Source organism: Cyphomyrmex costatus, unplaced genomic scaffold, assembly GCF_001594065.2.
Source record: "Cyphomyrmex costatus isolate MS0001 unplaced genomic scaffold, Ccosl1.0 scaffold590, whole genome shotgun sequence".
In the NCBI taxonomy this organism is placed as follows: domain Eukaryota; kingdom Metazoa; phylum Arthropoda; class Insecta; order Hymenoptera; family Formicidae; genus Cyphomyrmex; species Cyphomyrmex costatus.
The window spans coordinates 70717-95707 of NW_017280072.1; the positions used below are offsets into that span (position 1 = coordinate 70717).

The 24991-nt window shown below is 34.8% G+C and overlaps 1 protein-coding gene across 2 annotated transcripts in view; it reads right to left on the reverse strand.

Annotated features, from left to right (window-relative positions):
* The window catches only part of sona (sol narae metalloprotease), a 67046-nt gene that overhangs the window by 41697 nt on the left and 358 nt on the right, over positions 1–24991 (reverse strand). For both annotated transcript variants that reach the window (XM_018546845.1, XM_018546846.1), the window contains exon 2: positions 18790–19113. The gene's annotated coding sequence lies outside the window, so the exon portion shown is untranslated. The remainder of the gene's footprint in view (positions 1–18789; positions 19114–24991) is intronic.

Below are 24991 nucleotides of genomic sequence, written 5' to 3' on the forward strand. Positions count from 1 at the left end.
CTCCCTCTCTCTCCCTCCCTCTCTCTCTCTCTCTCTCTCTCTCTCTCTCTCTGTCTCTCTCTCTCTCTATTTTAGAATTGTCCTTCAATCGTTGTAAAAAAAATTAAACTTCGAAGTCACATTATTTCTTTACACAATTCCGGATGCCTGTTAATCAACATGATACATGGCTTACTCGACATGATGATGAAACAGAAGCTATCGACGGTAACGCCATGACTGTTTAATCTTTTCAGTCAGCAGATTACAATTAGGATGGTAGTGCGAAACACTCGATATGTACCTAGCGCGCAATGAAATGCCGCTTTCAGACCGTGCGACAATGACGACATTGAGCGTTACCGGTGACACACCGGTGTCTCTCGTTGCGATTGTCAACAGCGAGTAGTCGATTCTTTCAACATTCGAACACGGGAAACGCAATACGTACACAAATTAGCTAACAGTCGCACTGCATCGCACTGAAAGAAGGGAAAAAGGGAATTGAGTCTCCTGTCGGTTTTATTAAAAAGAATTCACAATTTAAATACTTTTTTTGGCTCTTTTGGCTACTCACTCGGACTAATAATGAATAATGCCTGCCTGCATCCATTGTTCGACATCGCTGATGATGGCTCGAATGGAGCCGAAACGTTCGAATTTTGCGAAATTTCTTGCGAAGATCGTCTTTGATTAAATACCTTTTTTTTTATTAATTACACGCATGAATAACTGCGTTTATTTTTAGCTCTCAATTGCTAATTAATTTCACATTTATTATTATTGTTTTAAATCTCGAGAGCTAAATTTATTTTATATTATTGAAATACTTTTTTGTGATAAATAAAAAACATCACTAAAACATTATCAGAATAGACAAGAATTAAAATTAAAAAATGATAAGAGACAGATTCTGTAAGTCTCAAAGAATAATATATAATTAGGAGTATAAATAAGTTTCCGCCGTTTGACAAAAGATGGCGCCACCAGTATATTATGGTAAAAATTGTCTGCTGTAAAACGTCATATCGTAAGGTTGGCGATCTAGCAACAATATAATCTTGAAATATTAGCGATTTTGTATCAGCGTCATATATCTTTTTTCGTGTGAAAATGTCGAATTTTGAGCCGAATAAGCGTCATTTGCGGGAGCTTCTTTAATTTGAAGAAATTTGCAGCTGAGGCGCATCGATTGCTTGTAGAAGCATATGGTGAGGCTGCCTTAAGTGAGAGAAGTTGCCGTGAGTGGTTTCAAAAGTTTAAGAACGGTGAATTTGACGTCGAAGACAAAGAACGTAGTTTCGACGTTTTTTGTTTTTTCGACGTGGAATCCACCAATTACCAGAAAGATGGGAAAAAGTAGTGGCTAGCGATGGACAATACTTCGAATGAAACATTATAGGTACCGTTCTTTCACAATAAATACCCAATTTTTGATGAAAAAAACGGCGGAAACTTATTTATACACCTAATAATTCGAGAGTCTCTCATCACTGCAATTTTGTTTTCGCGATGTAAAACAAGGAGGAAACGTTTCAAATTATATAAAGGAAGTGTTATCGATGCTATTTATATGTTCGCCACGAGGCATAGACAAAAATGAAATGTCACCGTCTAAATTCTTACGTAAACTGCGGAGAAGTTAATTGCATCACCTTTTTATATAAATATAAACGGACACGTTTGCAAAAACGTAAACGTAAAGCGCACGTATGCGAACGGGCAGAAGAAAACAGCCGAGCATCCAATCTGACATTCACGTTGGTTTCAATTTTCATGTTTTCCCACACACATCCATAAATCCACGTGGGCATCAGACCGCATTTGCATAAATAAATTTTAATTTCTTCACGAGCTTTGGCAAATCACCATTCGACGCACGATCGACGAGCGACAGCGAAAGAAAGAGGCTCACGCCAACCGTTTATCACTGTATACAGTATCTTTTTGTTAATTTCCTGCACGTTAAACTAATTACGACTGTTATTATGTCTTTGCACCTAACGGCGGAATGTTTTTCTTTAAATCGGTGCAGCAGCGGTTCTCAGCCTTGACCTGTATTCAAACATCATAAACCATGATGTAGCCACAATGATTTGCAGTCCGAGTCAGAATTCAGACCGACATGATGAAACGAATCTGCGTGTGCCAACTGACGTGCGCATATTTTCTACACTGTTCACAAAACGTGCATTTGAATTTCGACACAGGTTGGGGAAGTTAAACAGGTGGATGAAAAATATATTCGAGATTAATTCAGAAGTAAGGAACTTTCGAATCATCAGAAAATCAAGATAAAAATTAGTTGAATTCTTATCCTTTCGGACAAAAAGAAAGAAACATTTGAATTAGGATAAATTACTAGCTCAGTATAACATTATAACATAATAACGTGTCAAAGCACGCATTTATATGTATTTATAAGAAATTCTCGCACTACCTTCTTGTCAATAGACAGTTTATTCATAACAATATATAAAACGATTAAAATAATAGAGTAAACAATTACTAACAATATCTTATACCATTATACATGTTATTATAAATATTTTTTAAATGGCAAAATAAAAGTTGATAAATAAGATGCTCATTTGATGTACATGTATCATCCATTTAACATATGTTCTCACTTTTTTCATTGAAGAATATCAATTTCTTTCAAACTATACGGTCAGTTTTTAAATTGCTGTTTTATACGCAAGTGTTTCAATTTAAAAAAGAATAACTATAGAATAAAGTTACACTTCAACTTGTAACGTAAAAAGTTCTATAAATTTAGAATTAAATGTTTTCAAAACGGTAAAATTCAACGAAATTTTTTTTAGATATTATTGATATTATTAACTTTTGTACTATATATGCACTATATTATCGACTGGTTTTATATTTCATAAAAAAAACGCGAGAAGTTCCTTATAAGAATTCCTTTTACTCAATTATGATACACGGTATATATTTCAAACAAACACTCCGTTCACGAATCACGCGCACGACATGAGATGCACAAGAATGAAAAACTCAGGGCTCGTCGCCGCCGAATTATACCGAGCATCTAACAATAAGATGGAAATCTTCTTGAATCTCCTCACCGAATGAGAACTCAAAAGCTACGCTTAGTATGTAAGCCGACGCACGCATGACGCGCACGAAAAATTCGTCGGGCTAGCGGCGCGAGAATAAATCTCCTGTCGTCTTACGTGACGCATTTTCATAGCTTCAGATTTTGAGGTCATTACCCCAGAACTACTAAATCTTTAAAGAAATATATAATTCTTTACAAACAAGAAAAAAAGACTTTGCAATTGTTCTTTCCGAATTCATTGTTGTTATTCATTATCATTTTTCTCATTGTCGTTTATCTCTTGTTATTAATGTACGTGGGCAGCTTGATAAGTAACTGTTCACGTATATATACAATAAGCATCGTGCGCGTTTAATATATAAAAAAAAAAAAAAAAACAACACGTGATATTTGTTAGATGACTCAAACGTTGAACTGCCGTTCTGTACGGAACAGCTGTACGATCATTAAAGAGGTTGCACTTGCAAGTGCTACCTCTAAATGTAACTGACGCTATAACGGCGGGGCTATTAGTAATAATGACAGACAAGACTATACGTAAAAATGATAATCGCTGGAAGAATGTCCGTCGCTACGTGGCCGTTTTTTCTCGATGGTGCATTTTAAACTCTTGCTTAGATCCAGGTCAAAGTATGTAACGCGCATACATCGTGTACATAAATAAATAGCACACGTATTCTTGCAAATAAGGATCATTAACCGCGCGGTACCGTGAGTGATGTGTCGGACTGATGACTACTCCATTACGGAGAAAAATGAACATTACGATCTGTTAATTTCGGTTGCACACACACATAACTGAAAGCCTGCAATCTTTTCTGATAAATCTTCCAGGGAATTCTCGCTGAGTAATTCTAATCCAGACGAATATAGAACGTATATGAATAACGGTACCGAAGAGATTTTATTTTAATCTCGAATTTAGGTAGGAAAACGTTTGTAGCCATAAATCCGGATTTATCCTTCCTTAACTGTTACCTGACTCGGTTTCAATTTAAACTTTCTTTCAACCGTATCTAGTGTATCACTAGCATCTAATGTATTACCTCATTTGTATCTAGTGTATTAATTTTTTACGGTATTTCTTTACGATATTTGTAGCATAATAATATTAAGATTTTAAAACAGTAAAATATATGGAACAAAATTATCAGTGTAAAAACGCGACCCCCATAAGTCTTCGCGCTTGATTGAACATTTAGACGGATACTCATGATATCTGTGAGACCTACTTGAACTGCGTTAACAAGTCCACATACCTGAAATGTAGAAAATCGCTTGGCACGATTGTTCCCTTCGCTATGTAAGATATGGACAATTCTCCACAATCAAGGACATGTTATACACATCAAGGTACAATGAATCAATCGTTTGTCATGTGCAAATTATAATTCGCACCTCAATATCAAGACAACAAATTAACACCCTCATTCTAATGAACCATCATATTTGAACTATTTTTGATCAATAAATATATAATTTGCACGCTAAAATATTCAAGAAATATAAAAATGTGTGAAAAGATTATAACGATCCTTGGTCGTCACGAATAAAATTTATTACTTAAAAAAGAAATAAGATGTTATATTGTTACATGCTATTTGAAGAAGAGAGAGAGAGAGAGAGAGAGAACCATTATTTGCACACAAAAATATAATATATAAATTATGCATTGTGTCTCGTTCGGATGGATATAATTGTCCGCAGCGAAGCGCTACTACAATTATTATCCATCCGGACGAGACAGCATAATTAAAATTGAACTTCACTACAAGTTTGTTCGATTTATCAATTATATCTTACATGTGTTGAAATAAAGAAAAGAAGATTTTTTACTAATGAGAGAACAGGGCTACGAGCCAAAGATTCATTAAAATCTTTAATTTTATTTATTATTAAAATCTTTAATTTTATTTATTCTAATATATTGCGAAGAATATCACGTAATGTTGGCATTTCAGATTTTTTAATCTATTATTTTTTAATGTAACGATAAAACTGTTCTTTTCTAAATTATAATTCTAATGAAACCATTAATTATACATAAACTGGAGCGTGCTTCAATTGTATTACCAATTATTTAAAAACAATATGATCAACGTTTGTGCAAGTTGTGCAGCAACCGAATCGACTCGGTATCTTTCTTTCGATATAAGAAACAGAATAAATTTATGTAACATTGTTATTTAATGTTACACAACCATCTTCTTGACTAAAAATTCTACTAGTTGCACAATTTCTACTATGGCGATAAGTAGACAATTTTTTTCAAGAATAATAATGAAAATTCTTTGTGTTGAAAAGAGATATTATTGAGAAACCTTTTAATAACAGACAATTTACCGTTATGTGATGATAAGTATGCGATGTAGTATATATAGGTATTAGAATATTTTAAAAAACTTCCAATTATCTCTTAACTGTAGATTTAAATTATTATCTTAATATTTCATGTTAAGTAAAAATTTGTAATTAGCATTTAAAATATAACATTCATGACATTTATAACCTTTCATGTTTTTTTAATTTTAATCAAACTCCATGCAGTTCATATTGGGAAAAATTACAAGCATAATTTGAGCTAATGACAGCGGTATCTTACATTTTGAATAACTCAGCGAAAAATGATCGTATCGAAGTCGATAAAAAAAATTTTAAAGATAAAATTCTATACATTGACTTTCATGTTGTCCTATTAAGCGACGACACCCGATTCACACCGCAGCAAAGTTGGACCTTTGATTGTCAATTTTGCATGTTCTTACTTTGTCATTCGCCATTTTGAAAATAAGACCTATAGTACAATTCGGTCTTTAAATAAATTTATAAATTTGGTTAATTTTTATCAAAATGTGCTTTATAAAAATGATTCATAAAAATAAAATCGTTAAATTTGTTTATATTTGTTTAATAATAAAGGTCAAATGTTCATGAAAATTCAAACGGATGAAAACGCGACGCTATTGGTGTGACGTCACGATGTTGCTTTTTGTCTTCGCGCCTCCGGCTGCATGACAGTTTTGTAAAGTGTTTCGTCGAATTATCGAAAAAATATCGTGTTAAATGTAGCAAATATTCTAGAATCAGGTTTTATTAAAGCTGATTAAACAAATTTGCCTAAGGTTGACATATTTATGGTGACTGAATTTATAAAACGAAGTGACAAGTTCAATGCTGCTGAGGTTAGAAATGCAAAAGCCGCAATGTAAGTTTATTTATGCGCCCATTAGAAATATAGATAATAATATTAGTTCACTACTGAATACTTACAACAAAATGATCCTCGCAACAAAAATAATTTAATTTTGTTGGTTCATTCGGACATTCTGCCACTCGAAACCATAACCTTGTTGCTTCTTCACGTGGGACTGTCACAAATACTTTACTGGATGCATTTTTCGCGCTGTTTTTGCACAAAGGTACAAAACAGCACGGATGACTTTTTAATCCAATCAACTTGCTCATGTTTATATTTTGTTATGATATGTACGGTCCACATTAAATATCAATGTATTCGTACAATACGTATTACGCGCTTTCGGTACAGCATTCGGCAGTAACATCGTGACGCCATTTTCGAGTTCGGGCAATTCCGTCGCGTTTAAATAATCAGTCATCCAATTGCGTTTTGAAATTGCTGTAACTTTATAAATATGGAGAATTATGCAAAAATAAAAAAATTATTAACAAATTTGTATGTGCTCTATTGATTGATAATGTTATTAGAATCGATTTAAAGACCCAATCCCATTCAAATAATTTTAAAGTGGACATTTCAAACTTCATTTTGTTTTTTTTAAACATATTTTTATCTTCATAATTTATGATCATTTGAAATTTGGTAAATTTTTCCCAAATTTATAGTGTACTACTTTTTTTTTGGAACTGAGTGTATAAAACGTAAGGTACAAATTTAATTAATTATTCATTCAATCACGATATTCTCGTTTCGGATCGATGGTTCGACTTTTGTACTTCGGACCTCTATTAGTATAATCTGCGCACTTGTCGCTCAAGACATGTTTCGCCATAGAGATCCGCAGTCTGGAAGGCGCGTGTCAAGGTTGCGCGCATTTTTCCGCCATCAAATATTTAAGACGAATTTAAGACAGCTGCCAGAATCAATAGACTGATATAATGATTTAGACTGATATATAAGCAGTCAAAAATAAGTTTTTATTTTATGTGTGTTTTGTAATTATAAAATGAAATAACTTGTCCCAGATTAGGGAGATTAGGGTTGTCAATGTCGAATAGAATCCACTATGAATATAAATGCAAAAACTACTTATACTTATCCTGAGTGAATAAGTATTATATCAAATATATCACATTTGATCAATCAGAACAAAAGATTTATTTAATATTTGATATAATACCTATATTCATTCAGAATGTAAATATAAATAAGTTTTTAATTGATGGTGAATATATATTCATAGTGAATATCTTTGTTCGATATCGATAATTCTAGTCGGGATAACTATTTGACTCACATCAGACAAAATACCTACATGACACATAAGGTAAATGTATCAGTTAGTGAATATAAACTAATTATTGGACAAAAACATTTCAAATATTAAACTTTTAACGATATATACGATTCTAAATAAATTTGTTACTAAATTTTTATAACAAAAATTAGTAAAGGACTCTTAATATTCAACAACAAACATATATAAAGGGCATATAAGAGTTGAGTATTAAAAAAAAACATGTTTTTTAATACTATATATTAATTAAAATATCAATTATATTATTAAAATATCAATTATATTATTTAAATGAATAACGGTTATTTTAAATACTCAGACTCTTATATGCCCTTTATATGTATATGTTTGTTGTTAAATTTTTATAAATAACTTAGAGATGTACATATTAAAAGCTTATGATATTTGAAATGTTGGTACATTTATATGTCATGCCATTCTTGTTTGGTAAACAACAAGGATCAAGGATGGAATAATGTCTGGATGACACTCAAGCGGGAATCTGAATCCATTGCAGAACAGAATGCAAGACGTCTTAAAATGTCTTTAAGACATTATCAAAACATTTTTTATAAAACGTCTTACACATCCCGACTTTGACGTGCTATCTTATTAACAAGATTTGAGCCAAAATTATTCTATTCTACGAATTATGATGATACTGTATTTAACAAGAACAATAAGAAGTATAAATTATAATGAATGCAATAAATACATGAAATTATATACAAATTGTAACTTTTCCACATTCTTTGCTGTCTCGAAGAATATCTATCTCGCTTTTCTTCATACGACTCCGTTTCGCTGTCATCATCGCGTCACTCGATCAACGTGTTACTCGATTGCTGACTCGTACACCTCGGCGATTCGCTATTTCACGTCGATGGGCGAACTATCTCATATTGCTACGAAGCGAGAATCTCGCGGAACGTGGACGGGGAGGAAAAATGTATTCTGGGTGCGCCTACCATTGTACCGCTTGGTTCTTGCATTCGATTACGAGAGACGACTCGAGCAGTCGAGCCTCGTGTATACGATGAGGAGAGCCGAGTTGAGCCAAGGAACGAACAGCTGCAACGGGCAATACCACGGAATGGAATGGAATGGAACGGAATGGAACGGAATAGCAAGAGTCTGTTACAAAATATCAGCTTTCACCGTATCGCTACTACGATACCGAGACGCGGAGAGCAACGCGTTGTCGTCGTCGTCGACGATGTCACCGGCCGATGCTGTCGTCCTCATCATCCTTGACCCGCGAGATACCGCAGACGGGATTATACACGGATCGATAATTGATACGTCAATATACCACTGTCGTTTTCTTATGCGTCAACTCTATTGCACGTGCAGATTGTCTCTCTCTCTCTCTCTTTCTATATACATATATAAACGCGATCATTTATAGAAAGTACGACAATTAAAAAAAATTACAGTTAATCTTTTTCTCGTTATACCGTGGATAAAATAATGAATGTCTGCCTTCAAGGAAACATTGAATGGCCGCGTATAGACGCAAGAGAGAATTAATAGATTGTAATTGAAAATGAAACACATAATAACACACAGTCACACAAAAACAATTTTTTAAACCGGAGATTAGACTATGGCATTCTTATATATTTTGACATTCAGGGTATCAATCATGAAACTTTTTCCCCTAGGATGAAAAGTGAAGTGAAAAATTTCTCCATTAACTTCAATGGTAAAAATTTTCACTTTTCACTTTTCATCCTAGGGAAAAAGTTTCATGATCGATACCCTGAAACCGAATCCGATGTCCATGTCGCATCATCGTTTTTTCTTTTCTCTCTAACGTAGAGAGAAAAAGAGAAAAAATTAATGGTGCAATAAGTTCAATTGAAAAGAACAGATCTAAGAATAAACATGTCAAGGATGGACATTTCGCAAAATAAACAAACGTGTTGAATCCTGAAAGGCAGACGACATCGCTTGTCACGTTATGATTATTGATAACTCCAAAAAATCTGCATTCCTCACTTTGGAGAGGTATTTTCGTAAACAATAAAAAAAAAAGAAAAACTATGGACAGTTGTACCATACAAGCACGTACATACGAGAGACCGTGCTGTGCTGTCTCGCGAAAAGATTCGTATCGCGAATAAGCATCTTCGGATCGGGCGATTCGTTGCGTAAGAGAGAGAGAAGCACGCTCGTCCAACCGTGGCTGCAAAAGTATCGCACCTGAAGAAGAGTCACAAATCGCTCATCGCACCTGAGGGATCCCCCTTTTCGCCATAATGTCAGACGTCCACGATCGTAATCCCTAATTGCATGTGAGCTGTCGTTCTTTAGAAGGCGGCCGTTCCCGCCACCTACGTGTGCTGTTTTCACGTGGTGTTCCACGTGAGCCGCTGTGTCTCAATGCTACGGCGCGATTGAAAGTAAATTCTTTTTTTACTGACAGGATATATACCGGCGTGGCTGCTCGTAAACTCGACACGCGTCGCGGTGTTTCTCTAACTAGATAGAACATATAGAGTCATAAGTCATAATCGTATCATAGGTCGTCATCATGATGTCATTTGATACCTAAAAATGAACTTATAAGTGACAAATGAGGTCACGATAATGTCTTATGATATTATGATTTTTGTGTTCTACTTTCCTAGCAAAAGAATGGAGCTTAAGTTGAATGTAAAGGAAGAGTATAACGACTTAAAATATACGCTCCGTACGATTTTTATTTTCATCAGGATTGGGATAATTGCATCAAGCGATAGTACGTTATTATTTCGTACGCTGTGATCGCAAGTTGTCCTTTTTCTGTTTCTTTTTTAAAACAAAATTACAACGGTGATAGTTCGAGTAGTTACTTAGAAACGCTATTTCGCGTACACGTATCATCCTACACACTTCATTTTCGAGTTTATAGCATGTCTTCATTAAGTATTCCAGTAAACAAGGTGTAAAACAACGATAAAGTGAGAAGAGGCTGCTTGAAACCTATGACTGTGAGAGGGAGTCATTATCATTTCGCAACCATACTATTATATGGTCGCAACAAAGATGAAAAAAAGGAAAAAGCTGTCAAGTACCGCGTGCTTGACAGAGAACATTTATATCTCTGAATTGAGCGATGAAAGTTTATAATCCGCGTAAATGTCTCGAGACATGAACTCACCGAGAGCGACGATGTCGCGATTTCGCCTTTCTTCGTTATGCCTGACGCGCCAGTCAATTAATGACATATATTATTTGCGATACGGCGAATTAGTTGACAGATTTTTGTCATATGGGTCATTGCCTATGATTCTTAAGATATACCGCGTTCGTCGTATTGCCACGACGCGACATTCTCTCCTCCATGAAACGTCGATCAGGCGAGAGTCACCGTCGCATCGATTCGAAGTCGAGTTCGCGATTCACAGTCTCACGGGAAAGGACTTTCGACGTTCAAGAAATCGCCGATTCACTTTTGCAATCGTCGAGCGTACGCTCGATGCGGAGCGGACGCGCACAGCTGATCCAGATGACTTGGTGCTTAAAAGCCTACGGGCCGTAATTTTCCGCTGGCAATGACGTTTCTAACCGTCATCTATATCACCTTATTATATGTATGATGTGTAATCAGGGTCTCGACTTTCTGAATTGCAGAGATTTTTGTATGAAAGTTTTTAGAAATGATGTATCTATTAAACGAGAATGAAAACGATAATGCTTTGATCTTTCATCATAGACATATCCAGAATTTTTTTTCGATAGGAGAGGGTCCATCAATTTTGTTATTACATAAATAGCAAATTTAACCAAGAAAAATGTTGCTTCTATTTGATCGAATAGAGTACTCTTGAGATTCAAAGAATTTAGGGAGAACACTTTGTCACAGCTCTAATTCCAGAAATTACTTATACGGTTGAAAGAGGAAGAAAGAAATATTTTATGTGAGAACAAAAGATTTACTCAGAGTTGAAAAGAGAGTGAGAGAGAAAGTTACATTTTTTATAATTAAGAATTAAAAAATGAATAAAAAATCTTTGATTTTTACCCCTCAATTCCCTCACTGATAGATACGCCCATGTCAAAATTTACATGAGTTTCACAGCGAATCACGATTTTTGTTTATAATCATTATCCATTATAGTTCATTCTCGCTGCGTATTCTTAATCTTTCATTATATAAAATCTACAATCGTATATAAAATTACCTTTTTTAAAAAAAAAAGGTAAAAGAAGCGCTAAGAGTGCGTGCCTCTGATAAAAAACCGTTTCGGCCAATTAAATTCTATCTCTAAAGATCTAAGAGGTACCATCCTTACACTTATTTAATTCTAATGACATGTATCATTTGTATAAAAGATTTGATATCAACAGTCGGCGCCAAGTTAAATTCTATTTTATTATTTACTTAATACTAATGACATATATCATTTGTATAAAAGATCTGATATCAATAGTCGGTATTCTTAATAAATCAAAGAAATATTTCTCATACAATCATCAGTATTTTTCTTTTAGAACCGTACTTGTAGTATATTTAAAAAATATCATTAACTCGAGATGAAAAAATATAAGATAAAAGGAGCTAAAAGACACATTTTGTTTTCTAGGAATTTGCGTTGATAGATTCTCACGTCGGATGTGAGAAATATTTATTATAATAACAACTATTAACCTGAGATCGAAAACACAATAATAGTAGTTACGAGATGAACTCCACGATGTGGAGTCAACCCTCTTCAAAGATGCGAGCGCGATGGAGCGAGATTGCGTAATGGAGAACAGTGAGGCAATCGTGGCAGTTAAAACGGCGGTTTCAACGATAATAATTATTTTGCGATATATAACGAAACGCACAGCCTTTGCCATTGTAAATCATGCAGTCGTCGTAATACCAATATTGCTTATATTGCAGCATTACATGATAATTGATGTTTTCAAGGTTTTACGCATTATATTAGAATATTTATGATCGCAATTTATGATTTAATTTGTTTACAATGACAGTCATCGTGGTTTTGAGGCGATACTTTATTCATGTTCAATGCATGGAATAGTAATTAATACATACGATTAATAACACGAGTGTCACTCGGAAGCACGCACGACTTGTACGCAACCAGCTTTTCAATCTTTTTCTTTTACAGTCGATTCTTTCAAAAGGTAAACATTTATCATCAAAGTTGCTTATATTAATTTAAGTTCGATTTAATTAGACGTGTATATCATATATTAATCCAACGACGTAAGAGAGTCCACATTTTATTTTCTTATGTAACGGTTGAGAAGATAAAGATAAAAATAGTATAGAACTTTATTTAAAAAAAAAAAAACGTATTTTTGACTTAAAATAATTGCATTGTATTACTGGGTCTGTTTGGAGAGTCAAAAAAGAAGAATCTCAATATATACCGTATGTTATGCGCATGGAACGTTGCAGTAATGTAACGAGAGAAGACACAAAAAGAACCCGGATTGTTGCCTCGAAACGAAACCATAAAAATCAAAACGGCACGAACGTAACCTTTTCCTCAAGACTGGACTCATTACCCAACAATAATTGTCGGGGATGTCCTTTACGTGCTCGACGGACTCGCTCGGGGAATTACAGGCGGTCTCAAGAGGTACATAAACTGCCAACCCGGACGTAACGTTCATATATCATATGTATCTTTATTATCATATTATCGGTGGGATCGCTCGTGCGGTTTTTCCGCCATTTGACACGGTGTGTGTTGGGAGACGTCGAGTGATAGACGATAACCGCAATTGCGAAACGGACTTAAAATATTTCCCACTGGAACGTTTCGCAATTCAATACATCCGTCTCGGAGAGAATCATTAACCGTTAACCCTTTCGTCATTAGAATGATTATCGATAGTTGATAAATAGAAGCTTTCAGTTATTTCCTACTCTACATTTAGTTAACTGCTTCATTATTGAATAAGCAAATTTCACAATAATGACACATTTATGACTTCTCGATATTTTTTAGGACTATAGCAAAAATAGAATACAACTGTGTCTGAATCAATGAACATGTTACATAAATCAACTTTATGCTAGATTATTATTGGTCCAGACGGTTTTACGCTGTGCTATGTTTATGCATTTTATGTGCTGCAGCTCTTATTAATTGAATAAATATATGTCGCAATGTCACGAGAATAAGATTAAGTCCTTCTGTTATTTTTATGACACGTTTACGCGAAATGATCGATTTGTGTCGGGGAGACGAAACGAGCTGTGCGTGATATAAAATTTATGCTACCAGAGAGTTAATGGAGATCGACGCAACACTTGCGGCGTCCTACTTTGTACGTGAACTATTCACCGCGAATACTTATCGAAACGTTGCTTTTCTCCCCAGCGTGAAAGTGCCCTCCCCCTCTTAAAAGACTCTTTGAAACGCGAACGGCGTGTATCAAAACTCTGATTTCAGCAGTCCCGTTAATGTGGTGCACGAGACGATCGAGGAAACGGTTCGCGCCAAGCGGAAGGAAACTCGTGGCGCGTCGAATATTTCCGCGCAATTAGTAACAGCTTTGCCCACACGTGAAAGCGACGTAAATTAAATCAGCCGTTAGAGCAAAGAAACAGAAAGCAACCTCGGCTTCGCAGCGTCGCATATATCAGTCTATAATTGCACCGTGTTATGCAAAAGTGAGTTAACTCACATAGTTATGGCGAATATTGCTTCGAGTAAACCGAATCGACAAGTATAGCAGCTCTTTTATATTCATCTTTGAAGAATTATATTTTTTATATAATGAAACTGTGAAATATAAAAGTATTCAGGAAACGGATTTTACAATATATACGTGGAACATTGCATGTATGATGCTTATCTATTTTTTTTTTTTATTAAAAGAAGCTCGTAATTTAATTAATTTTTGTTTATAATAACGTCTAACCATCGATTTGTATTTATCAAATACGATTAAAAAGAAGACTCTGATAAAAATGTCTTTACTCCAGAGGATTAGTTTTGCTGAAGTATAAAAGAGTTTAGCTAGATACTTTGTTAGATCAAAGTAATTAGATAGAAATCTCAAGCATGATGTACAAAATATTGCAAAATGTTATGAAATTCTAGCGTTCTACATAATTATTTCGATGGTCCAACGACATTATTTTCTGACTTGATCTATATAGCTAAATTTTTAAATACTTCAGCACAAAACCATCCTTTTCGTGTACTGTTGATCATGTTGACTTTTGAAATCTTAACAGGCTTGTTATCGGCTAGCTGCAACGCGAAACCTGCAATGCGAGCCTCGATAAAGCTAGGCGGCAATAAATAAAATGAGACAACGAAAAATCGATACGCACAACTGTTTGAAAAGTATAATCATTATGAAGAAAAACTCAAACAGTTCTACTACTATTATAGAAGCAGTATAGTTTTCCGCATTTTCTCCGCGGCTACATTTAAGTTCCCAGATGCTGGCAATTCGTTCTCCCAAACGAGATCAGATTCTTCCACTTTGGAGGTACGATGCCTAATTGGAGCGATTAGCAATTCTCGGGTCAACGATAGCGAGCCATATAAGCGCATACCTACGTTATACAACATATACGATTCTCGTCGGTCTCGGTTCGTGCATACGAGCATATATAGTACGATCGCAAATATTGAAAACGAAAGTTTTATTCCACCCTGCGCTTTTACGCGCGCCGCTTTTCTCTTTTTGTATCCGCTCTCTTGTATTATCTCGCGATCGTTGCCGATGTAACTGTGTAGATATTGGCAATGTTCGTGAAAATGGTTCCTTCCGTAATTTAATTAAAGCGATTAATTCCACGGAGTTGACGTAAGCGTGAAATCATTAATTACGTGAGACCGTTGTAAGAACATTCGTTGATCCGCGAGGTTGACAATGAGATTCCACTTCCTCCAGGAAAAAGAAATCAAGAGCGCAGCTCGCACGCTCGCCAAGAGGACGCTCCGTTTCGCGGTCGCGGGGAGACCCGTGTCTGGTGAGAAGAAACGAGAGTGATTAGATCTCGCTTTCGACGCTACGCGTGCACAACCGGGTCTACCTTCTCTCTTGAAACAGAAACGTTCTCTCCTTCCCGAATCGTACGAATTGCGCACGATTGTTTGGCAAGCAATATGCCACGTGCTACGCACGTATAGGTATACCGGTATATACACGACATTCCTGATACATTACTCATGCAGAAATTAAAGTCATACTGAAAGAATCATTACGTCTTTCAATTAACCTTCAATCACAATTACAGATTATTTGAATCCGAAACGAATAAATATTTAGACGATTGTATAATCTATTATAGCTATACACGGAAAGAATGATTTTGCTGCAGTATATAAAAATTTAGCTAGATACAAATCTAAAAATAATTTTATTGGACCATCGATATAATTACAAGGAAATTCAAGCATGATGAGCAATGCTGAAAAAAGTTTTGACAATTTAAAAACCGGTTTGAGTGTCCTACATCATTATTTTGACGGTTCAACAAAGTTATTTTCAGATCTCTTCAGATCTTTTTAGATATTTCAACAAAACTATCCTTTCTGTGTATGAGACAACAACCTACAATTTTTTAATAAGAATATCTTCTAAATTATAGATCAAAAAACTTTGAATCTTCCGCCGTGAATCGCTGTAAAATAAAAATTCATTTACACTTTTGTACTTCAAACAGGCATTGCTCATCATGCTTGAATTTCCTCGTAATTATATCGATGGTCCAATAAAATTATTTTTAGAACTTATAAGTGTATTAGGTGTACAAATTAATTCTCGGCCTACCTTTCAGCGACCTCAGAACCCGTTTAAGATGAACTCCCCCACCCCCTCTGTAGTTATTTTAAAGTGCCATCTTTTAGCTTTAAAATAAGGTACAATACTTGATCTTCCTGTAAACATAACCTGAAAAATCAGCAGTAGACGATGTAATTCGAAAAGCAACATTTGAGGCACTGCCTTCTTTTCGCTTTTCAACTTAAAAAAAATTCGGCTGAGGCAAAAGAAATGATTTGTTCGGCTTTGGGCGAGAATGTTGTATCGTACAGTACGTGTAAAAAATGGTTCCAACAGTTTTGAGAGGGAAATTTCGACCTTGAGGATCGTGAATGCCCTGATCAACCAAAAAAAGTGGAAGGCGTGGAGTTGGAGGAAATGAACGAGAATTCTTGCCAAACTAAATTAGAACTTGCAAAAATGCTTGGAGGAACCCAGCAAGATGTTTCCTGTCGTCTAAAACAACTGGGGAGAATTCGCAAGAAATCCCGATGATGCCCTCATGAGCGCCCTCCCGAAAACAAAAGCAGATGCCACGATACTACTCTCTCCTTGCTCTCTAGGTTCAAGAAAAAGAATTTTTTCCACAAAATTGTTACTTGTGATGAAAAGTGGATATCGTACGAGAATCCTAAGAGGCGAAAATCATGGGTCCGTCAAGGTGAGCCGTCAACGAGCATCGCAAAATCGAACATCCATGCAAAAAAAGGTGTCGCTATGCATTTTGTAGGATCAGAAAGGCATGATCTATTATGAGTTGTTCCGACAAGGTCAGACTGTGACTGCTGAGCTCTATCAACAATTGAATCGTGTAAATAACGTTTTTGAAGAAAAAAGGCCATTTATTGGTAGTGGAAGAAGGAATGTGATACTGCTGCAGGATAACCCAGCTCCATACAGCAAAAAACACTCTGGAAACCATCTGCGATTTAGACTGGAAAATTCTCCCTCATGCGACGTATTCTCCATACTTATAGGTTAGGATTATCACCTATTTCGAGCTCTACAATATCACCTAACTGATTCTCGATTCAAGTCAGTTCAAGAGGTCGAAAAAAAGCCTCGATGAATTCATCAATTCAAAACCATCATCCGATTTAAAATCCGGCAATTTCATGAGAGGTGAAAAAAATGTATAAATAGCAAGGGAGATATTACTTTGAAGATTGAGTTTGTATTCATGTTTTTATAAATAAATGTCAAAATTGATCAAAAAAGGCCGAAAATTAATTTGTACACCTAATATAATAGTTCTCATAGCTATAGTTGAGAGTCAACAAAATCGATAACAAAGAATAATAAAAATAAATCAATATGCCAAACTGTATAGAAAATATTACAGAAAATAAATGATAAAATCACGTACGCGTGCATCTTTTAATTTAACACAGGAGTGAATAAGCGGAGGCGACAAATGGCATTCCTCGCTGCATTCTTCGTCGGCATTGGTTTCGCAACGTCGCCAGGAATGCTATCTATTAGCTCCTTTAGGCTCGTATAATTTCACGTGACTTTTAATTAAGCATTTATTCGAACTCTCCGTGCGATGCCAATTACGTAAACACGGTGTGCTAGTTAGGCCAGATAGAGTATCCTCTATGGATTATAGTACTTTTGACTTATTCGGATGTTACGTGTGGAAATCGTGCGTAGCAGACTCAAGACCGAAATGCTCAAATCTCGATCTTAAAAACGTGACCTCTACTGTAAATAAAAATCCGCGTGTCCTGACTGATGATTGCAATATTAGCCTTGTCATTGTTGAGCACATTTAGCAACCAATGACGAAATAAATCGTGAAAAAAGTGCAAAAGTTCGTTAATTAAAGTTTATCAAAATAAAAGTTCTTTGGTCGAAATTCGATTGCATTATAGTGAATGACCTTTTTTATGCGCATAATTAACTTTGCGGTTGCAGCTTAAGCCCATAAAATCTCAGTTTTGTCAGTTTTTTTCCTATGAATTTGTGAAAAGGAATATGCGAATAACTCATAACTCGTGCAAGAAAAAAGTTGCACTGTTTTGCATTTTACCTTAATTAAAATTGATCAAATAAATAAATAATGAAAAATGTGAATTTAAGAGTCAGATGCGGAAATTATTGAGCAAACTATACAGTTAATAAAATAATTTTAATACAAACAAACACTAAATAAATCGATATACAATTGTAAAATTTTTAATTCGTATTTTGAATCTTAACTCCTAAATGTCCGTTTTTATTTATTTGAATTGTCAGGAGTGTGTTCATTATTAATTTCCTTTAAAATTGATCAGCCACCAATCGAGAAATCCGTTTCAACATCGTCTTTGAGTGCTTGCAGATAAAGATTGCAGAGCAATGTCGTATTTACATTATTTATAATACGTAACCTCGATTTTTACGAAATATAGATTTGGTACAAGACGATTTGGAAATAGGCGGTCCTCGATCGTGCCGCGAATTCGGACCCACGTGTTTCGCGACGTGTCGCGTGACGAAATGAAGGGTACTTACGTCATTTATGGTCGGTAGGAGTGGAGTTACGTCGATCGGATGCACGATCTGTCACGGTCCTCATGTTTCCATTGCTGCGGCCGACGAGATCTTCAGCATGATGAGTGGATCGATGACGGAGGGGAAGGTGGGTCGTGCAAATTGCTCTCCTTACACGTACACAATGCACAAAGTGCGCCGATAGAGCTTCCCGCGGCGAGAAACCGAGGGAAGTCGAGTTGATTCGAAGGATCGGCGTTACGTGCCTCCTCACCTCGCGCGCGATTCCCGGCAGCTGTTTTCTCGCTTCCGCGTGATTCCGTATGCATCAATTCCCGTATGTCACTGCACAACACAGAGATATCAAGAGAGAGAGGAAGAAGGTTGAGAGAAAGATAGAAACGTGCATTATGATCTTCGTGAAAAATAGCGGGCGTCACAAGTGTCGATATCACAAGAATTTTGATTCTTTGCACTCCTCCAAGTAGAAGACAGAAGTTATAATAATATCACAATGATGGCAGCATGATTATTATTTGTCACTTATAAGTTCATTTTTCAGTATCAATTATCACGTCATAATAAAGTAATTTGGGGGAAGACGCCACCTTTATTTTTTGAATAACTTCTTAATGTTATTATTTTAAATTAACCAACAAAAAAATATTATTTATATTCTAGAAAACTTTCTTTATCCACACAAATTCACGAATCAAACTTTTGACATTCCGTATTATTGAAAAGAATTGATATGTCACATATCCTCTGTAAAAGTATTACAATATTTTCCCCTTATATATACGGATAATATGTCATCACCTATGGAGAAAATATCACAAGTAATTAAATAATGTGATATTTTCAATTTAATATAAACTTGCATTTACAGTCTATAATCAAGAGTTTACCAGCTAAAAAAACACATAAAGATGTACTGATAAAACATAAATTGAGAAAATATGAAAGAGAATAATTTAAGAAGTATGTTAGACATACTCTTTTATTCGTTTAAACAGCATTTTATTAATTTGAAATATTTCGGATTATATATAAAGCATATAAAATTGTAATCTATAAAATCGTTTTAATAACGGTATTAAAGGAAAAATTGTATTTTGTATTTGCTGTCATATTTTTCTCAAGTGTAAGAGAAATATGCAATTGTAAACTTTTACGCATATAAGAATATTACAAATTATAATCTGTATCAGTCACGCATGACTGCCAGGAACCACTGATCAAAACTATATCATTTGTTTGATTTTACGGTAAACATCGAAGCACAAATCTATTAGCGTACTAAATATTAAAAAAAAGACAGCGTATTTCACGACCTACCTTTTTGTATTTTGTTATATAGTTTTCAACGTCAAGTGGCATGAACATTTTGGTAATTGCACTTTTTTGCAGGGATGGGTAAGTTACTTTGTAAAAAAGTAATTGATTACAGCTACAGTTTTTCTCTTTCAAAAAGTAAGTAATTACCGTTACAAGTTATTGACTTCGAAAAGTAATTCGTTACAGTTACAGCTACTAAAAAAGTAACTTTAAGTTACTTTTGAGTTACTTTTTTTCATCGGAATTTTTACTAGTAGCATCGATATCATTAGGGCTGCATTCAAAAAAACATTACTCGACTGCCTTCGTGTATCGTTTTACTCTGGTTTTTCATCTAATATTAAACAAGGATGATACATGGAGTCATCAGAGTAATGCAGCTTAAGAAAATTAAAAAAAAAGACTGATTTACATTTATACGTTATACAATTTTATTCAAAAGATAAGAAAATTGTATGGTGAAGACGTTTTTCGTTAAAGTAATATAAATACATATGAATATGAATATGAAATAGCACACATATACAATGTTTTTTTTGTAAAAAAAATTCTTTTTATATTCGGCTAAAAGTTGCAAATAAATTCCAGCACTAATCCAAAATGGGTCACGTGATTGCATTCAGAAAATAATGGCTCAGGTGCATTTAGTACTACACAACCATTCTCTGAGCGCTCTTATATTTGATTGGCGGATTTCATTAGATCCAAAAATATAGACCAAATAGGTGTACAAGAGTTCATTGAAAGCTTTAATTAAATTTCTTTTTTCTGATTAATCAAATGTTTCGAAGCATTTATAGCGCCAAGTGAATACTACCGCACACTAAATTGACAAATAAGTTTAAAATATCGTATATAAAATAACTATGAAAGTAACTATTAAATAAATTATTAGCTATTTAAAAGATGTGTGTAACAAAGTTAAGTTATAATTATAGATGGAAAGAAGGTAACGAAATTAAGTTACAGTTACTGAAAAAAAGTAACTCTATACTAACTGTAACTTCGTTATAAGTAACGAGTTACTTGGTCCCATCCCTGCTTTTTTGCCTATTATCTGCATACTTCTACGCAGTCAGAATGGCCGATATATGTTCTATGCTAATAATATAAATAAAGTGGCATCTTCCCCCTTGTATCATCTTCTTTCGAATTATCATGAATTACCGTTCTGCGATATCATTATGACTTAATTATGACTCCGTATTCTATCTGGATCTTCACTGATCGGGAGAAAATAAAGTTGAGGTAAAATTGACTCAAGTTTATTTTGGCACTTTGTTCGGCAATGCATTTCTCCTGACGAAAAGTTGGAAGTAGAATTGCTAGGAAAAAAAATGTATAATGAATGAATTTTGGAATCTCACGGGTGTTCATCGTTCGTCGGAGACACCTTAATATCAGAATGCAAAGAATTGGAGGAAATTCGATCTTTTTATCCACCGGCCGGGTGACCTGGGAATGGAGAGATGCGCAGGAAACTCGATTAAACGAGGTGGGAACGAAAGAAAGAAAAGGGAAAAAAGGAAAGAAGAGGAACGGTTGTTTAAAAAAAACTCGTCCTCCCGGTTACGTAAAATTTCAACACGTCGGTCGCGGCCAGAAATAAGAGTCGCGCACCACTTTTACGACGAAAAGTCAACGGGGAAGATTAAATGCATTTAAAAAGTCGTGCCGTTTTGCGCCTATTGTGTGCGCACGCGCTCCACGTCGCATCGCATTAGGTTTATTTTTTATTGCTGCCCTACACTGCACTACAACTTTCATTTCATTTTTGTCAAATATCAAATATACCAATTTCACTTTAGATATAAAAATTGTATAGTACACGGAAAGAATTTTTTTTCTCTTAAAAATTATCCTGATACACAATAGTCACGGAACAACATTGCATTTCGAAGAATATTATGTAAATCTTTCTCACTATCTCATTCACTAATAAAACTACAATAAAATATAAAATAAGTTTGATTAATTTTATTGAAATGCATGGTAAAAATCTTTAAAATATTGTACTACAACTATCATATATTTCTAGAGTAAATTTTAAGAGAAAATTCTTTTGTAGCGCGTATACTAAAATATTTAAAATCAAATAATATAGAGAAAGAGGGCAATGAGCCAATAATATCGTTAAAATCTTTAAATTATAACTAAAATATTTATTAAATCGTAATATATAATTCTTTTATAGCATTAAAAAAAACATTTACTTACAGTAAATAAATATTTAAATAAAAAGATAATAGTTAAATTAAATTAATGATTTTGTATCAAATAAATATATGTTTACAATTATAAAGATATTATTAGAAATATTTACTTAGAATTATATTGAAACAAATAATTATTAAAATTAAAATGTTTTTCTCAATATATTAGGTATACAAAAAAGTTCTGAGCTTTAGATTCATACAACTGAAATCCGAATTTAAATTTTATTTACGTAACATTTACGTTCAACTCGATCGGATGAATTTAATTGTAATGATGATCCTGTCTTACATGCCTTTACAGTAGGTACATTCGCATTGAGAACAGGAAAATCAATTCGAACTATAATTGTTATATCAGCATGTCTGTATTGCATCATCACACATAAGAAAATATCATCAATCCAACGACAAACATCTGTAAGAATCGCTGAAGAAGGATCTGTGAGTTCCGAAACGTACGACACTTCAGTTAGTTTTATGTTCCCATTTACGTTATAAAATTTAAGAACAACATTAAATTCATTTAGCTCGATATAATAGACCGTTTATTTATTTTAATTTGCATTGCAAAAATAAGCGAGCGAAATTTATTAATAAATTTTATTTATTTTCTCTCTCTTTTGCGGTTTTAAAGCGTTGACATTGGACCTTTTAAAATGTTATGCGGTTTGGCGTTTAATGCACACAATCTTAAAAATTAGTACTTACAATGGCAATAACAAAAGAGTATATTCGATTTTCCATCGACTTCGCGTTTCATCTGAAGAAAAATACTGGAGTCACTGAAGTGATTTATGGACAGAACGCTTTAAGTAGTTTAAGTATAAATGCTGCGTGTAAAAGATAGTATCAAAAGTTTCGCCAAGGAGATTTTGGTCTTGAAGATAAACCACATACTGGACGAACAGCAAGCATCGTTGGGTATAAACTCTGCGCAAACTGAAAAGGAACTTGCGGAACAGTTTGGTGTGTTACGCAGCAAGTCATTTCCTTACGTTTACATGCAATAGGAAAAGTTTAGAGGAAAGGCATTAAAAATCGACGGCGCGCTCAGTTTGCTTTCAAGTTCCGGAAAAGAGATTTTCCGCACAAAATCATTACAGGCGATGAAAAGTGGATTCCTTATGATAACCTGAAGCGAAAGAAATCATGGATTGACCCTGGTCAATCTGCGACATTGACGCTAAAGCCCAATATCCATGCCAAGAAGGTTTTGCTCTGCAGCAGGAGGGATTGGAAAGGTGTGTTGTATTTCAAGTTGTTACAGCCGCGTGAAACAATCACGGCAGACCGATATCGAGAACAATTAATCAATTTGAGCGATGCGATTAGAAGAAAAGAGACCATTTATACTGCGGCCAATGACGTCGTGAAGTGATCTTACTTCTCATGACAACGCCCGACCACATGTCGTGAAAGCGCTGCAGCATCACTTGGCTGATACACAGTTTGTGACACTTACAGAAATACGAAAATGCATTAATGACTTTATCGCCTCGAAGCCGCTTTTATCGATAAGAATCCGCAAGCTGCCCCGAAAGATGGCAAAAGATCGTTGATGCAAACGGGGATTATTTAGCTGATTAACATCTTTTTGTTTGCTTCTAAATAAAAATTGAATTTTATAAAAACAAAAAGCTCAGAAGTTTTGTTTACACCTAATAATTTTAAAACCATAAAGAACAGATTTATTAATCGCGACTTGAGTCTCGAGAGTCTAACTTACAGAAAATAATAGCGATCTCTATGCATTTTTCTCAAAATTATAGTAACGTTAATTAAAAAACACATTCATTTAACGCAACTAAAATAGCACAATGCGCAAAAAAAAAAAATGAATATTAAATACATTTTAATGAGTACAATCGAAATTTTTACAGACGCAATATAAAAAAAATTTATTCTTACTTGATGCTTTTGACGAAGAGATTTATAATATTGAATAAGTTCAATAGATCTACCGTTACTCAAAGGATTATTAAATAAACTCCGGAAGGTTAATAAATGCTATTTCTTTATATAAGATATTTATACGATTCTTCGTAACTGACTTTCAGAACTTTATCGAGACAAGTCTTTTCACAAAGAGCCAGGTTAACTCTTTCGTCAACGACGAGACGGAAATTCTTTAACCTCATCTTGCGATTTTCGATTTCAAAAGCGAGTACGGTCACGCGGAAATGTAGAACACGTTTGCTTTTCCACGCACGTGAATTGCTCGTTGATACACGCTAAGCACATACTTCACTCTCGCCCTGCTCGTTACGACGCGAAACGGGCAGCGCGCGCGACTCTCGAATTTCGGGGCGCGACACACGCGAGTGTGGCGAGAACTTTCTCCGTATCGATATCGATTGATCTCGTAAATCTCGTTACGTAGGACGCGGAAGTTCCCCCTTGTTATTCTAGCGCCTTGTTGCACCTCCCTTACTACTCCTTGCTACCCCTCCCCTTGACTTAAGAATCCCTAATTTGAAATCCGCGTGGCGACGAATTCAAATTTGTGACGCCTTATGCGCAACTTCAAACGCGATACTTAAGCCAATTCTACAATGACCGCAAGCCGTAAAAATTAGCCGACTAATCGTAATATTGAATATGAAGAGAATAATCGATTACGATTGGTTAATTTTTGTGGCTTACGGTCATTGTAGAATAGGCGTTAAGCT